The sequence below is a fragment of the Zophobas morio genome, unplaced genomic scaffold, assembly GCF_036711695.1.
Source record: "Zophobas morio isolate AGI-343-1 ecotype UQ-CSIRO unplaced genomic scaffold, CSIRO_AGI_Zmor_V1 ptg000002l, whole genome shotgun sequence".
Classification (NCBI taxonomy): domain Eukaryota; kingdom Metazoa; phylum Arthropoda; class Insecta; order Coleoptera; family Tenebrionidae; genus Zophobas; species Zophobas morio.
The window spans coordinates 21,106,245-21,124,525 of NW_026972107.1; the positions used below are offsets into that span (position 1 = coordinate 21,106,245).

The 18,281-nt window shown below is 34.0% G+C and overlaps 1 protein-coding gene across 1 annotated transcript in view; it reads right to left on the reverse strand.

The window, feature by feature from the left end:
- LOC135130304 (piRNA biogenesis protein EXD1-like) overlaps positions 1–12,430 on the reverse strand; it is a 75,268-nt gene extending 62,838 nt beyond the window's left edge. Inside the window, exon 1 of the mRNA XM_064057693.1 lies at positions 12,326–12,430. The gene's annotated coding sequence lies outside the window, so the exon portion shown is untranslated. The remainder of the gene's footprint in view (positions 1–12,325) is intronic.
- Between the last annotated feature and the right edge of the window lie 5,851 nt (positions 12,431–18,281).

An 18,281-nucleotide genomic window follows, 5' to 3' on the forward strand; every position in this document is an offset into this window, starting at 1 on the left:
TATTAAGTGTACTAAAACATAAATATCGCTTTTGATTAATCGGTGCTTATGATTTTCAATAAACAGTATCAATTTTTACCGAACAGCTTTGTTGCTGATACCTAATCTAAGCAACGAAAAAAGAGACGAGACTCCACTTCTCTGGTGTATTGAAATCATAGGTATCTGCTGTGGTGTCAATCATGTGGGGGAGATACTGAAAACGAAGACTTATTCAAGAATAATATTGATGTTGCACATGATGATTTAAAACAGTTTCTTTAAAGTTGCGAGTACTTTCTAGAGATTGAAAAGATACGAATAAAAAATGTGACAAAAATCGTTTAGTTGCATTTTTTTTTTAAGAACAATACAAACTATAAACAAATCAGTACCAATACCACTAAGTTATTGATGTCTTAGTCATACTAGTACCTATAAAGAATATTTGGAAATGATGTTAATTTATGGAGAATGTAAACGCTCTGCAGCCACTGCTGTGCGCGAATATACAGGTCTTTTCCCCAACCATCGGCTCCTTGACCAGCATGTGTTTCGTCGTTTGTTGCATCCAGCAAAAGAAGATGGATCTTTTTAGCCTATTCGGAAAGGCCTTCCTGGGGCTACACGGATTATTATTATTATCCACATTTCGCTAACGTGAGAGCATATCAAGAGCAATACTATTAATCTATGGGCTGGAATCGGGTAGTCGGTAATGGTAAGGATGCAGTCTTCTCTCTTGAAGGATACGATGAGTGGTCGATCTTGAGCATCCACTCATTTCCTCTACGCAGCGGACACTTCTCCTAGGATCCGCCTCCATCAATATTATTCTTGAATAAGTCTCCGTTTTCAGTATCTCCCCCACATGATTGACACCACAGCAGATACCTATGATTTCAATACACCACAGAAGTGGAGTCTCGTCTCTTTTTTCGTTGCTTAGATTAGGTATCAGCAACAAAGCTGTTCGGTAAAAATTGATACTGTTTATTGAAAATCATAAGCACCGATTAATCAAAAGCGATATTTATGTTTTAGTACACTTAATAACGTTCTTTGAATGGACATGTGGTACTCTTTTTTAGAAATAACGATAAACTTAATATCAGGGATATGATGCATAGTGAATTCTGAAAATGCACTACTTTTCGTTAAAAAGAACAACACATTATTCACGGGGCTCTAAGAAAATGACTTCTAATACCTGCTCTTCGATATCTACACTATGTAGAATAGTAATAAATGTATTATTTGCCTACGATGAAATGAAACAGCTTCTTTTATAGCATGCACAGCCCAGTTAAACACAATTTAACTAGAATGGCCGCAGAAATAACTTCTGTCCCATGCTACTTGCCTTAAAGTAAACCTTGACGTCTCTGTGTACATTAATCAGTCATCTTTGGCGCAGAAGCGTCTGTTCAGGTCAGTGATGAACTTCGTGACAGTTTATGACAAACAATTGTCAAAATGATTAAATTTATAACCACACTTCTGTTTCCTTTTGTTGACGTAGGGGGATTCGGAAAAAATTCATTCAACTTTAGTATTACCGGATTTTTTGTCCTTGGCATAGGTAACTTTGAACATAGAAACGTTCGGATATAAAAGCAGCCTCTCTATTGGTCAACTTAATCGCCTTCCAGTTCTCACACGGTTAAAGCCTGGACAATTCTTTTTGCGAATTACGGCACAGTTCGGGACAGGGAACATGTCATTCACGGGAATGGCGCGAATTCTGGGACACCTGTATACTATCGTATTTATAGGTTAGGTACTCGTTTGATTCGCTGCTAGCCGATCCACACAAAACTGAAAGCCTTGTTGCTGAATTTATAACTTATGTTTACATGTACTTTCCTGCTCATGCGCCCGTTTATCTAATTATTTAAAATTTATTCCTTCCTAACAATTGTATAACCGATGAAAAATATCTAAAGTAACACAATTTAGCTGCGCATGATTTGTAACAGCGCGTATAACCTACAATTATAAAATAATTACCAAATAACAAAAAGTCCACTATAAAGCGCCGTTTACGCCACAGCTGCGATATATCATGAACTAAATTTTGTTTTTCGTAGATTTAAGTGATTAGAACACTTGAACCGTATCGAAAAAAATTTATTGATTTGTTTGTGTCACTGCGATAAACGATGATTTAAACATTATCTTTGTAGTCATAACCTTAGGTGCCCTTTCTGATAACTCAAACAAATAACAGCCCATTGAGCTATATTTGGCCTTATCTCTCCGCATACAAAGTGGCCTGTTCGGTTCAAATTCTAGTAGAACCGGAAGCCGCATTCGCTGTTCCTCGAGATGGCAGCACAGGCCACCACCCGACAATTGCACCGCTAGATGGCACGCTCTCTGCAATTACTAATAACCGTTGTCCGTCTGTGGCGAACGCACCTAATAAGTTACTCGGTCACCTAACAACCTGCTTCATATTGAGCGTAATAATAGCGTTTCAATTCAGTCGGACGAACGTTCGACGAAAAAAGACTATTCAAAGCGTTTTCGCGAACAACATCTAGCCGGCTGGGAAGAGCGTGTTTTTTCGAACACGATCGTGACGTCACGTGATCGCGCTGGCCTTGGCCTTTAAATCCGTCCATATTTTTCGAATGGTTTCCTCTTCTCGAAAGCAGCAACAGATTCGCTTTCATAAACAACTTGATGACGTTGTGGGATTCGTTTCGCGCGTCAAGATGAGATTTTTCCCGGCGTGCGACTTTTGCCTTTCTGCCGCCGGTGGCAGGAATTACAGGAAATTCCGTTTAGCCTTTCTTTTATTGTTTGTAAACAAAATTTTGCTGCTCGCCAACGTAATATGAGGCGAGGAGGAATGGATCGGCGGCTTCTTTGAGCAAAGGCGGCCGTTACGTGCCGGTTGCTATTCCGTTTCTCTTTCAAAACACTGTATATGAAATACTATTTGCCTGGGTAATTTTGTGGGTAATGGCGCAATGTGTCGCACAGATTGATTTACAAGGAAGTGAAATGTCCCGCAGACAAATGAACTTTAAAAATTAAGTAATACAGTTTTGTATACTCGCCGGCAACTTTTTTATATAACGCGACGTGATGGTAGGTACCGATAATAACGTGTGCTTGCCTAATCAGGATGGACAAGAAGGAAAAGCGTATGTAGTTCTGAACCATGTTCTTGGGTGTTGCAATGCGGAAATAATAGTAAAAAAAGACACACTTCATACAAGACGGAAACATTTTTTTTATTGTCATCCAACGTCATCGCAAAATTATGCACTTTTCAATTTCGCAAACATGTTCGAGTGATAAAAACTGACGGTTTTTCTTTTAAACTATTTGTTATTGTAATTAAAAGAGCTTTTAAGTTAGAACGAACAGGAAATGGCTGCGTTTTCCGCGGAGGTAATTACTCGCAACAGTGGTAACACACATTGCCCATGTTTTAAATCTCAACAATATGTATAAATTTTGTTAACAAAAATACACTTGATTGAAACTTACGACTGAACTGTAAATTTCATGAATAAGAACACCGACTGCCTCATTACGACGGAAAAATCGAGTCAGACTAACCTGAAACCTCCTGGATATGAGTCAGTTTTTCCATTATAAAAGTTGTTTTTTAAACCGAAATTGCTCTTAATATTAACTTCGCAAGAAAAGCGTCAAGAGCTTAAACTAGGACAAGATACGAAGTCGAAGAAGTAATTGAGAAGACTGTGTTTTCCACAACTACGATTACCGAGAGTTTGATTACCACGAGTTTGTTCTTGCCATATAGCATGAGCAATTTAGTAAACAGTCCCGGGAAAAAATATTAATTACCCGTCTCCTTCGTTAACTCCAAAATGTGTTTCTAGGTAATTAATTATTAGAAAACGTATCCCAAGTCTAGTGAAATGATTGACAATATGTATTTTCTGGTAAATTTTATACAGGTTTAAGGAGAAATTTCCAGTGGCGGCTCGTGACCTTTTGAAATGGAGGACACAATTTAATCCATGAGTTAAATATGAAGACATAAAACAGGCTGTTATTACCAATTAATAGACGAAATTGTGTGACAGAAATAAATACAAAAATACATTCAAGGAAAGTAAAAAAGTACTTATCCACATACCTTTGGTTTTAAATCATTACTGAGGAGACACACAAAACAAAACAATTTCTTATTTTTTTTACAACCCCACATCCACAAAAATTGATCATGCTTGTTATGTCTATTAAAATATCTATGAAAGTCTTTCGTTTTGTCATGAAGGCTTTTTTTATCAATAAATGGGAGTGGCTCTCCCTAAATTTTTCACTAAAATGAAATTGTAATCCCGCAACTGAGTTACTGGTAGTGGTCACTGTTCGAGCAGGACCCGATTCCAGCTGAGTACAGCGACTAGACACACGGTTTCCATGCCAACAGTGTAAACAAAACGTCTAAATGAGGCATGATTTAGTCTCCACTTTTATCAGCAATATATCAAAGACACAAAATCTTTAAATGTAAGTTTTGATACATTTTATACAAATAGAGCGTGATAAAAAAATTTGTTTTGATAATTACTATTTTGCTATGTCCAGTATGTTTGTAGACGTAATTTTGGGGGGGCACGTGCCCTAGTGCCTGCCCCCTGGCACCAGCCGCCCCTGGAAATTTCTAAGCTCTTTATGTTTTAAGAGTATGTAAACAACATAAAAACCATGTACGTAATAAAACTTAGTTTTTTACTCATAATATTGTTACACCTTACCAAGACAGTGTTAAAAATCCTAAAAAAGGTATGACATGAAAGGATAAAAAAAGGTAAATGAAAAGACAATTTTCATGCACCAAAATTGTGTCTTTTATTATAATTGTTAATTTCATTAAAGGCTAGCCCAGATTAGCTTTTACCGGAAATACGAATAACTGCTATTATATCTCTAAAAGTGTCTTAGTTTCCTGACTTTCGCTATGGTACAAAAGGGTTATTAATAGGTTCACGTGGGACGTACAGTGTCGAGATTCGTAGATTAATCTTTACCATGAAAGTTATGGAAAACGTTTCCGTCAAAGACGGTAAGTTACTGCGTTGAAATTTTCACTAAACCCACATTTCTTAACACTGAAACAAGGTCATTAAATTGGTTTCCATTTATTAAGAAAATCTACTATCCAAATTTTCAGCAAACAGACAGAATGATACGTCTGCTTGACACTGAGAACCCTTCAGGAATCTCTGTTAGTAAAGGCAGTTGACTTTGGACCTTCTTATCATAAATCACTATACTTCTGGTACCTGCTAGTATAGAACAAAAGCGGAACATTTTAGCCTCTGCACATCAGACGGAAGTTTACAACTTCTATGGCTCCGCTTCGTCCACCGAAATAGGAACTAAAACAAGTAACAAACGACTACTGTTTAAAATTTTCTAACAAAATTAGCTCTTATGCTAAACAAGTATACAGAAGGGCTAAAAGCAATTTGTCTTAGAATTGACATCGCTTGCCGAAAGAATCCAATCTAATAATATTAAAGATTACCGAAGTTTTTAAAATGACCCTAGTTTTATCGACAATTCCCAAAGAATTTCCAAAACCACATGATATTGCATAGAAAACAAGCAAATGCGGTTTTTCTATTCATAATTAACGCATCTATAAACTATGCTATTTAAATCGATTCGATGATACTAAGCAAATAAACTGCAATTAGAAGTTACCAAAATAAAAAAAGTCACTGAAAATTTCATAGGTAAAGTATCTATTCATCAGTACCACCATAAAACATATCTGTCTAGGGTACCACATTTGGCCAAAATGAATTGTCTAACTTTGATTATTTTCACTGTTTTCGAAATTATGCGACTATAGTTAAAATTTTGTCTTCTGTGATGCCTCCAATATTTCGGATTGTGTAAGTACAGTGTGCTTATTGATGTTTGTTCATTATGTTGTCTATGAAAATACCCTATGTATACTAAAAACCTTTCCGAGCGCAAGCTAGGAAATCAGTCCATCGGGTAACTTGCCAGTTTCATGTTTTCTCCACGATTCATGACCTCTAGTCTAGAGTACAAAAAAGTGATCTCCTGTTTCCGTCTGTCTGTCTGTTAGACGTGTAATCTCCGAAACTACTAGACTGATTGTTGTTAAACAGATAATTAAACAATATCAGTTTTTTTGGGGTCCAAGATAATTAAACGCTAACCAATATTTGGTTATTCCTTCCCACCAACAATTTGATAACGTCATGTCAAAGAATTCTATTTTGAAATGATTTAAATATTACACAACAATATACATTTATATTAGTGATTTACGCATCCGGTTTGAGTTTTTTTCCCTAAACGTCAAAATTTTCGTAAAAAAATTTACACATTAATTCTTGGCGCAGGCGCTGCGGAGGTATTATGTATGCCGCTAGTTTACTTAATAAAGTTTATTACAAAAACGAAAATCGCAAAATCATTTTTATATTTTTGTAAAAAAGTAGGATTTGAAGAATTAAACTTTCAAGGGTTAGGGAAGTTCTGTCGAAATAACCTTCGACCAATTTTTTGTAACCATAATGAAATTCACCATTGAAATGAAGAACATAACGTAGCCCATTTGGTTGAACAAAATTTATTTGCAATAATTCATTGTTGCTAAAATGATTTCTTTTATTTTCAAAAGAGCATTCAGAACGAAATTGCATAACAAAAAAATATTAATGTGGCAGCACAAAAACATGATGACGGATGTAAACCTGGTATAAAACTAAAATGGCTCTTAATTTAACGCATACACAAAAATTTTCGGTATCAAATCTTATTCCTGTTTTGCCATTTGCACGTATATTTTCCCCAGTTGTAATACGGGTAGTACCCCATTGTGTAAAATTTATCTTCCTTAAGAATAAATTACTACTGCTGGTGATGAGACAGTCATAAACAAGGATTTAACCATGCCGTTACTATTAAACAGTATAATGGTTAAATCCTTATTTATGACTGTTCTATCGCGGCAGTAGTTGTTATGGAAGTGAACTTTTACGCATCATAAAACCGAATTAGAACTGGGAAGAGTATACACTGTAGCAGTGTGGCAGTGTTGCACAACACTGCCACAATGTATGACAAATTATTGAAATTTGCTGGAATTTGGCCCATGATTTATAGACACATTGTGATATGTTATATTTGTCGTAATCGCTGCATTGAGGGTTATTTCACGTATAAAATTTCGATAAATGAAACCGTTTTTGAAGAGCAAATTTAATTTGACCCAATAAAGAAAAATTAAAGGAAAAAACTAATAACAAAAAATACGTACTTTTAAACTTAGAATTAATGTTACTATCTAATAACAATAGTTACTGTAGGTAGATAACAGACGTCTTTTAGAAACAAAATGATAGATAAACTATTTTATAAACTTCCTAGAGTACAGAATAAAAGTCAGTCAAAAAAGCAGATAAAAATTGTGTAGTGAAAGAAGACTTGTCTGTAGTAAACGTAAAATTTTTATTTCTGTTATTTTAAAAACTAAAACTTGAAAATCACTAAAATCTTGATAATAATCGCACATCTCAATAACCCCTCTATCGCTGAATTTAAAATCTAACAGTACTATGAAAATTAATGTTTAGCTTGATAAGAATGCAAATTCTTTTAATGACGACGTGATATAGAATGAAAAAATAGTATAACAAACATTGAAGAAGTATTTACGCTCAAATTAAATTTTATTTCACAATAAATTTAACATGCTTCCTCGTTACGACTAAGTCATTAATGATTTTTGCCATTGCACTCGCTCTCTCCATTTTAACTTTCTTACATTTTATTTAATCAAAAACTTTATAACTCTCACAGCCACCAAATACTCTTCCTAAATTCTCCCTTTTATGATTTTAATAGTAAACAAAACCATTATCGCAAAGTTCAGCTATAAATAACAAAATAATTAGTACAAGTATCAGTTACGTACATGAATAAAAATAAAAACATTAACGAATCAAAATATGCACATACGTCATGGCACAAAGTAAAAGTAAAAAAATGCAATTCAGCATAACGCAACTATTAAAAAAGGCATAGCTTTCGTTCACTTTTACTTCACACGAGAACAATTCGCTTTTACTGATTAATTACTTTCATCGAAGACTTTCCAGCAAACGCCACCAAAGATTCGTAATATGATTAGAGATTTGTTTCGTAACAGGGAAGCCCTAAGGGTCAACCAATTACGACTAATGAGAATGTAAAAGCACAAAGTGTAAAAATTAAATGCCAGGTTAAGGTTAGTTGTATTCTTAAATAGAGAGGACTAGGACATCTTCTTCCAAGCGTGACGGTTAACCGTGCAGTTAATACCTACGTACTGTCAATATTGTTTATGCGTAATTATGTTATTTCGTAATTAGCATTCACGTTGCGAAAGCAAGAACTCGAACTCTGGCAGAAACTGAAAAAGGGAGAAGAATCAGTTCCTAAGCCTAATCCCGTCTAGTGAAAGTCCAACATTTTTTCGTGATATATCTTGACCTTGCTTTGACTGGTTTTGTGCCGCCAGCTGGTTTTTAATTGTAGCCAGATACGAAGCGATAAATTTTAGTTTTTTCATTTTGGAAAATTCCGAAAATTTAATTCATGCCAGGAAAACGACCTTTCCCACATCGATAAGACGGTTTTCGAGAAAAATGCCTTAATTAACAGCCTCCCGAGACCCCCCTTATCAAAACTAACAGGAAAAAATATCGGAGGTCAGCGCGGTTATCATTACAAAGTTAATTGGTTATCGGTCCATGACGTAAATTCAAACGAAGAAAAGATAAACATTTTTTGGTTGATTTTCGATCGCATTTTTGTGGGGTTTAAATCTGATGGTTGATGGCTCGAAAAAGAACCGTTTCGTGATCTCCCCACGGACCTTTAACCACTACCCCACCCTCATAAAAAAAGATTTTGTGGAAGATAAATTCGGCCCCTTGTCAAACCTAAACATTATTATACAGCCACAAGTGTGCAAAAGTTAGTTTAGAGGATGACGAAGTCAGAGACGTGCTTTATCGCTATACTCCGAAAACTCTTGGAGAGCTGGAGACTATCAAAACTACTTTCCACTAACTAAATGTATCTACAAGTGTCTAGAGTTGAACGTCTGAAGACTTTAGTTGATCGTATTCATATACTGACAGTACCCACTTGGACTAGCATAAACATAAATTGTAGGGTGAAACTTAGCTGCAGAGAACGGTTTACACAGCTCAATTTCGTGGCCACAACGATTTGGACAAAATTCAGGTTTTGAACTTTTTTATATTTGAACCCGAATGCGTTTATGATGAACAATAAATAACGTAATATTATCACTAATCAGATTGCTCTGCAGATGATAAAGTTGTTTGTGACAAACAAAAAGTTTTATAAATTACTACACTAACAATACTATCTAGTCTTTAAAAGCTTGTGTTCTTCATTATCTCAATTATCAACTCATTGACAATAATGGGAAAAAAACGCTTTTAAAAATCGCTACAAACAACAAATAAAGTTTAATTGATAAACTACGGGAAAATTTTCAGAGTATATTTTTTTATTTGTGTTTATTGACGTAACAATGTAGACACACTATATTTTTAGCCTGAAATTTATTGTTTTAATGAAAAACAGGTCTATAAACTTTAAACTTCTAATAAGAGTTTATCTTCTTCGTTCAATAGCGTCTGCAAACTTGCACCAAAGTGAACTTGTCAGTAGGTCGACAGTTTGCTTCTTTCTGATACGTAGATTATATTTTTGTCAGTGATGGTTAAAACATACTTTTTTTTTTCAAATTAATACGATAACATTAGGAGTCAAGTTCAGTGACGTTCTAATAACTGGAAAAACGCAAGTTCATGACAACTGTATTTTAAGACATGGACGTTAGCCAAATGAATTACGACTTTTATACGTAGTGTGAACAATATTCGTTACTACTATGGGGATGATCACGGATGGACAGCTACCTGAAAATTAACAAAATTTTTTATCATAATTTTCCACAGATTAGTTTGTTGTTTAACGAAATCTTATCAGTTAACAGGAAATTTCGAATTAAAAATGTACACCAAATCTTAACCAAACATAAACGTTAGTTATTAGCGACTTAAATTTATTTTCTTATTTACAAAAAAAAAAAATCACCACTATATTTAGTTTCATGAACAATAATTTCTATGTAAGTGTATTTTACGTTACTGTGCTCAAAAAAACTAAAACCGAAAAATAAAATAAAAACGTAATGTGACTGACATGGCAAACTTATTTTTTGATATTTTTTTGAAATGAGTACATAAAATTAGATAAATTATGTCAAGCCCCAATTATCTTTATGTACTTTTGTCTGTTTGTTATTTTTATTTTTAACGTCTTCTGATACTAATTCACAATTCTACTCTTCTAATAATAAAACTCTTATAAGAATCTACAGTGTACACGTTTGGTATTTTAATAAAATTGCATACATTACAATAATTACATTTGTTAACAACTAGTAACTAGCGAGTCCTAGTTTTTAACCATTACGGCCAAGGTAAATACTATTTTTAATAAGTATTTATAAAGTAAGACTAGTAGATGTTCAGTATTTTATTTCCGAGCTTGTTTGATATTATATCTTTCAAATCCGTAGTTTGGGTAAATAAAAACCAGATGTGTTTTTAAACTAATATGAAATAAATATTGTTGTCCTTTAGATAAGCTTGCGGTGATACATGTAATACAGCATGTTTCCATAAGTAAATGTCAGTCCATCCATCAGTGACAAAACATGCAAACACGTCGTTTTTACTTCCTGAGCCTAAGTTAAGGAAGTATATTTCAATACACTTTTTGCAACACAGTAATCTTTTAAAGCTACAACCACTTACAACAATAAATAAGATGTTTTATACTTAAAAAGTAGTCAGTAGGTTTATTATATCTATATTTCTAGTTTATATCAACCATTTAACAACAAGGAGAACTGTCTGTTGAAATTTTAAATTTCGCAGTTATTACATGTACACAAACCTCATTTGACATACACCTGTTAAAACTTTTATGACTTAAGCGGCTTAAGCCAAAGCACCCTTATAAGTCAGACTGGCTATTATGGACCCGAACCGCAAGATTATTACTGAACATTGTTGCCATAATGTAGTTGTGAGCTGAGTTAAGTAATACAATAGCCAGTTTGACTTATAAGGGTGGTGTGGCTTAAGCCGCTGAAGTCATAAAAGTTTTAACAGGTGTATGTCAAATGAGGTTACTTTACTCGTATTTTAACCAAATTTTTGAAAAATTGTATAAATAACTTAATTATATAAAAAAATAAGATAAAGAATTAATACTTCTAAAAATATTTTTTTTTAATGAAGAAAACGTACGACAGTTTATATTTTTTTGTGAAAAAATTCTTTTCTAACATTTAATTATGGAAAACGAATTTTATAAGTGTCCTATATATTATAAATTTCATTGAAAACAGCAATATCCTCAAAGGTGTTTAGTGTCCTACTAGTATGTGAGCTAAATTGTGTATTACATTATAAATTTGAATTGAAAAAGAGTAATAGCCCGAAACAAAAAATTTTTATTATCGGTATGTTTCAGAAAGTCGACATCATGGATAAAAAGTATCAGTTATTTTATTTGTCTTGGTTTTATAATAATTAGAATGATAGAATAAATGATACAAGATGCTGTTGACAATAACGTCACAAACTGATGACTAAATTAACTAAAATTTCTCGTGACTATTTCTAGTACCATCAAAATTCGATTAAAATTAATTGAAACCACTTTCCCGTCGACTTCTACTTATAATACTTAACTTGTTGCAATTTTTTATCGTTTCATGTCATGCACATACACTCTAAATGTTCCAAATTTCTAAAATTTTGCCTTGTAAAACAGACTTCACCACTAGCCAATTAAGACACATTAATGTCAAAATTTTAACTGGAATCCACATTCATGCGACTCTTGTTAGTAAATAGTGGTATAGATTTAACGTGATTAGAAAATGGTGAAGAATTTCGCACAATTGATTCACCTTGTCTAAGGTGTAGAAAAACATTTACAGCCGACTAAACAAATAAATGAATTGAAAATGGATGCCCGACCATAATACCCACTCCCAAAGCAAATTTGCATCGCGTGAACCTGACGCCGCAAAGTGACTCGGCAACCTCGCCGGGCTGATTAAAGAGGCATGGTCGGCAACAAGTGGCAACAGAGACTCCAACCACGCATCTTTAACGCATATGAGCAACAAGACATAAAAAATAAACGAATTGTAGTGTACGATAACTGGAGAAAATTAGTTGACAAGAGAAGGGCTGGAAGGTCAGCTCACAGAAAAAACATCGGTCATCGTATTGACAGGACATCAGCGACCGGAATGGCACAAAAAAACAAACTTTAATGTCTTATGTTGTAGCGTATTTCGCGGCACGCTCTGATCTTTCCAACAATCGCGCTGATCAGAGGAGTAAACGGATATTGCCACTGCATGCAGTGCAGCCCCAAAACGGCAACGTTGTGAAAAGTAATACTTTGCTGGAACATCATGTAAAACGTAGATGCTGTAATTTTTTACTACGTCCTTTTACCCGCGCTTTTCACGTTTTCTACGAGGAAAGGAAAGTAAACAGACAGGCGAAGCGCTTAATCATCGTCTTATCGTGTTTTCGAGCTGATAATAGTGGTTGCTTATGTATGATGCGAAAAAAAATCGTCGAATGCACATTTTTTAGTTTTGTTGCAAGTAAGTGTGAAACTTCCATATACAATTAAAGGTGAAGACATCTTTGACCTCACAGGACTCATAAATCGACGATTCCGTGTAATGCCGTTATACATATCTGTAAATATTTAAAATTTACTTATTTCCTTTTCTGACTACAGCTTTAAACCGCACTTGTGAGCAAAAGTGGAAATTTTAAAACGTTTAACTTTCGCGTTAAAACCAAAAAAAGATTAATGGTTTACATCGTGGTTCAGCTCGAGTTAAGAAAAGTAATATTTAAGTGTTCGTTCAATAAACTATGAAATTTATTTAAAAAAATATTCGAAATTTAATGTGCATTTAACCTTCGTTAAATTGCACCGCGGTTTATTTATTACTGGCTGAAATACGGATTTGTCTCAGAAATTTAGTTTGTTTAAATTTTTTTAACGAGAGAACAAAAGTGGAAAGTGGATTTTTAAAATTTACCGTTTCTTGTCAGAACTGCGTTTCTTAGTCCAGAAAAAAAGTTTTTCTTTGGGATAAATTAATTTTCTATTTTTGCTCTGATGCAATGGAACAAGTTAACTAACTGTGTTGAATAGAAGTAAAGAAGCCTCTAATTATGATTAGGTCGACAACAGGTTTTAGTTAATTTCCCAACGTTTTTTTGTGTCGTTGGGATGATGTCACGGCTTTTGGTGAATTTTGACAAATAATCTCTATTGTTTCCTAGAAGGTCAGGTCGTAAATCATAGCGTTTACTCATAAAATTAAACTTGAATGAAAAGTTATAGCAATTTACTTAAAAATAGATCCTGGTTATAATTAAGTATAACATTTTCTTTAATATATTTACGTTAAAGGCAATCTGAAATTATTCTGCTGTAATTATTCTGTGTGTCGATGAATCCTTGGATTGTTCATAATCGTTTCTCAGTATTCTTCTCAAATTTTTTAACTTTTTGAAAAAGCGGGATTTGTGGCACTGCACTTCGGGAGCGAGGGAAGTCTTGTCGAAATAACTTTCGACCAATTTTTTATGGTACTTAATAAACATGTTTAGTTAAAATAAATTTTTATTTATTTATGTTTTTAGTGTATAATTATTATAGCTTGACTTTTTTGATGTTCACGCGAGTAACATCAGTTGCAGTATGGTGAAAATTTATACATAATATTTACCCAGCCTGATGCAAATACTTATCTAAAATATTTGTCTATACTTATTTAGAAGGAACAACTATAAGTTAAAATAAAACTAAGTAACTAAGTTTGGATAAAAAAGCATACCACAGGATTTACCATGTTTAAGATAACCTTAAAAGGTTTGTAAGATATTAGCGCACTCGTTTTATAGTTCGTATAGTTAAAATTTAAAATCTTACTGTGAAATTTTGAATTTTTCTCGAAAAATCCAGAGATCTAAGGGAAAAAATAAGGGCAGATTAAAAGACCTCAAGTATTTTATAAAATTGAAATAGCACTCTCATATACGCGATATTTAGGCACGAAATTTCACATAATCAATGTACTCGGTTAAGACATTATTCATCTAATAGCAAATAGAAGTAAAATCAGACGATTGATGACAAAAATACCACAGACGACAGACGGACGGAAACGAGAGACCTACTTTTTCGTACTCCTGAAGTCATGAAACGCCGAGAAAATATAAAATTAACCTTTCGCCAAAGGACTGTGGTGTCCAGATTTAAAAATTAAAGGCGGTGTTTGCGTTATCAAGAACACTATTACAAAACTTTACTACTTTACGCTCGATGACTAAAAATATAAAACTTTATGAGAGTTGCGCACCCTTTCTAAAAATCACCGATTTTTGTTTTTTACCTGTTACTATGTGCAGTTTTGTCGGACAAGTTTGAAGTTTAACAATATCTTTTCCAATGGTGTGTTTTTCATACGTAACTAGAACAAAGTAATTATAATACATTTAAAATAATTAGATGCAATAAATTTTCGTCACTTATTAGAAAATACATAAACTTGTTCCACAAATGTTTTAACACTTGAAGGTAACATTAATTTGATGGTATTAAGATCTCCGTTACCCTCTTTCTAGTAATTGTTTTTCTGCATGCATGTCATTGTTTTTTTCAAATTTCTGTAATAATTCTCTGAAATACTGCTATCCGTTTTTTGATAGAGATAGGTACATTAATTTTGATAATAACGTTAATGTGTTCTGGGAATTTTTGAAAATAGATGAGCCGTTTTTGAGATGATAAATCTGAGACAGATAGAAGCCAGAAATCTGTATTTTTGAAATATCTACATAAAATAATATACATATTCTTTAAACTGAACACCATAGGTACGTACGTTAGTCAAATTTAAAAACCAAAAATTGTTTTTATTTTGGGCCAAACATAACATAGATAAATGTAAATTTCGATATCATATCTGTACCTTTTTTACCTTAAGTAAGCACTCCATGATAGCACGTACATATCTTATATAAATATTTTCATATCCACGAAGTCCATGTATGTGAGGTCTGTTAGACACACAGATACTAAATCGACCCATCCCAATCAAAAGAACATTAAACTTGATTTAATCATCTATCTGTTAAGGAAGCAATAAATAAATTTACTCTCTTATCTGTTATAAACTTGTTGAGTTGCTAACCAAAAGTGGATATAACACACTGTGGTAAAATAAAATTTAAGTACAGATAAAAAAAATTGGTCGAAAGTTGTTTCGACAGAAGTTCCCTCGTTTCTGAAGTACAATGAAACATATCCAGCATTTTCGAGTTGAGTTTTTTCTTTACACAATTTTGTGGTGATCTGATGACGTCATCAACATTTTTGCGAAGACACACTGTCAGCTTGGATTGGTACCGTGTAATAATAAAATAAGAGTATTGTATTCCTAAAATTTTCTGGGACAATGAAGTGAACCGTTTCTGCTTTAATAAATAAAATAAATCGACTTATTCATTAATTTTTTTGGGCCACCTGTTTAAGCAAATCTAAAAAGTATGAATGGATCATCATATTTTGAACATTTCAGAAAAAAATTTGCGCTGACGTCATGAATTTTTTGAAGGGGATAAACAAATATATTTTGATTAAAAATGTATCATGCTTATCGTAACTTTAAAATATCTGCAAGATTTCAAAGCATTCGGTTTTGCAGATTCAAAATTAAATTGCAAAATGTTGTTTTATAATTTTCATTTTTTTCCAAAAATCTGGACGTTCCCGGCAAAAACTCAACACGGCGTCATAAGCTACATGTATAGGACTATGTTAATTTAAACAATTTAAAACCTATTTACTATGTACAATTTTGAAGTGACGTCATCACATTATTGGTGGGAACGATTAGACAAATTTTGGTTAGCGTGTTACCATCTACATGATATTCCTGATATAAAAACAAAAGTTGACAACAATCAGCCCAGCAGTTTCCGAGATTATATGCTACAAAAATCTGTGTAATAAAAATCCGGGACGGTAGACAGACGGGCAGACAGACGGACGGACAGACAGGCAGACGGAAACGGGAGACCTATTTCTTTGTACTGTAGAGGTCATGAAATGTCGAGAAAACGTAAAAGTAGAGTCGGTCCCCAGACTCGATCACAATACTTTCTTCGCTTACGTTCGGGAAGTAAAAAGTCAAGAGACACCAGTTCTCTGTTGAAGGATTTTGGAAAGGCAAACTCGAATGCTTTTTCTAGGCTTGTGAAGTCATTATTTGAGTCAGAAGATCACGCAATGGACAAATTTACGCCCTTTTTTTGGTGGTGGTTATTAATTTTTTTTTTCCGAAAAAAGAAAATACACTTACATTTTCTAGTTGTATGACAGATTCTTTCTTTTTTTCTTCAGTCAGTAAAAATAAAAAAATAGCTGAACTAGCATGGATTTAAGCTATGTTTCCCAATAGAACACAGGATTTCCACGGTGCCGTTTATAAAAGACACAACAATAATTAATTGTTGAAGTTTATAGTTTGCGTGATCATTAATATCAAAACATTTTGTTAATCCGCCAGCTATAACGTTTATCAAATCCGACTTTGAAGAATTGCAACTAAAACTGAATAAACAACATTCCGTGCTCGTTAATCAAACAGTCGCCATTATTTCACGTATGTAAATAATGGTTAGTGAACTTGTACTAATCACGTGCAAAGTTTGAACAGTAATTAGGACCCACCTCAAATTTTTTTTCAAACGACATGTGCTGTTTGGTCAGTGTTAATTGTATCAAATGACTTCAGTGACATTGGGCATTCCGGTTGAATCGAAAAGTTTCAATTAAACAACCACAGTTTCTGCAGTAAAAACTGGAAGGACGACCGCCTTATTAATTAATTATCCCGCCTTTGCTGAATAATCTAAGGTTGGATGCGAGAAAAAAGAAACATTGTTCCATTCCTCTCATGACCTCAAGCACGCCTAGTAAATCCCAAAATTCGGGATTCATCAACTTTAGGCCAAGGTCGTGTCGTAATTTCGTAGTAAAAAAACAGACCATCAATGACCGAACTGCCGTAATTACGGTTATTATTAATCGACAAAATCCGCCTGTAAACTCTCGTTTTATTGGTCACAGGTTGTTAATTTAATTGTCATAGAAAAAAAATTGGTCGCACGAGTATAATTAACGTTTTCGTGCTATTGAGATAAACAAAACATACACCAGATTCATTTTTCTTCACGTCGGTTGCGCGCTAGACAAAGACGACGACCACTATGTTTTGTTTATAAATAATCAGGCCAGAAAATACTAGTGTGTTGGGTATTTTCTTGTGGATGAGTGGTTACATGGCCAAGGTCGCGCTGGGTTTGTGCGGATGGTTCTGGGAGATAACCGACATCATCGTTCACCCAGATTTGGTCTAAACGCATCCGCTCAGGCACCGGCTCGATGGTAGTTGGTATGTTTGCAGGGTCTCGAAACGGGTTTTGGGCTTTACCTACCATAACCAGTGCAATTAAGATAGGTGCCGTAGATAAGGTCTGGGTCCAGGGGAAATGGAAGAAGATCGAATTGGATTTTGGTATAAACGGCACGGAAAATTAATCGATGTCATGTGTTTTGTGTTCCTCGAAATTTAATACTCGCTGACTTTTATCTTTATTTGCATAATAATTCCAAACAAAAGTGACCGAAAGGTTCATTGTTGGCAAATGGGTGTAGTGCGATAAAGAACAAAAATAAAATAGCCAGAGTTCAGATTTTTTGCCGCCGCGCGTTTTATCGTAAATCCTGGTTTATTATTTGGTTTTAGTGATAAGCAATTATCACAAGTTCTAAAATAATTTATTATTATGCACGACTATGTTGTCAAAAATAATTTCCTCTGATATTGTTTATCATGTTATTTGTTGGTCTACTAATTTCGTTACTCGGTGTTGATCACGTCCGCAGTTTTATCTCGCTTTCAAAACACAGTAAACAATGGTTGAGTCTGGCAAGTTTAACCGTACGGTTAATCAACAATAAAAAAACTTGTGGGACGCGAAAACAGATTATTTAACCATCATAACAAGCGAATATTAGAGGAGGGCATTTCATAAAGATAACCCAGTAACTCGAGTGTG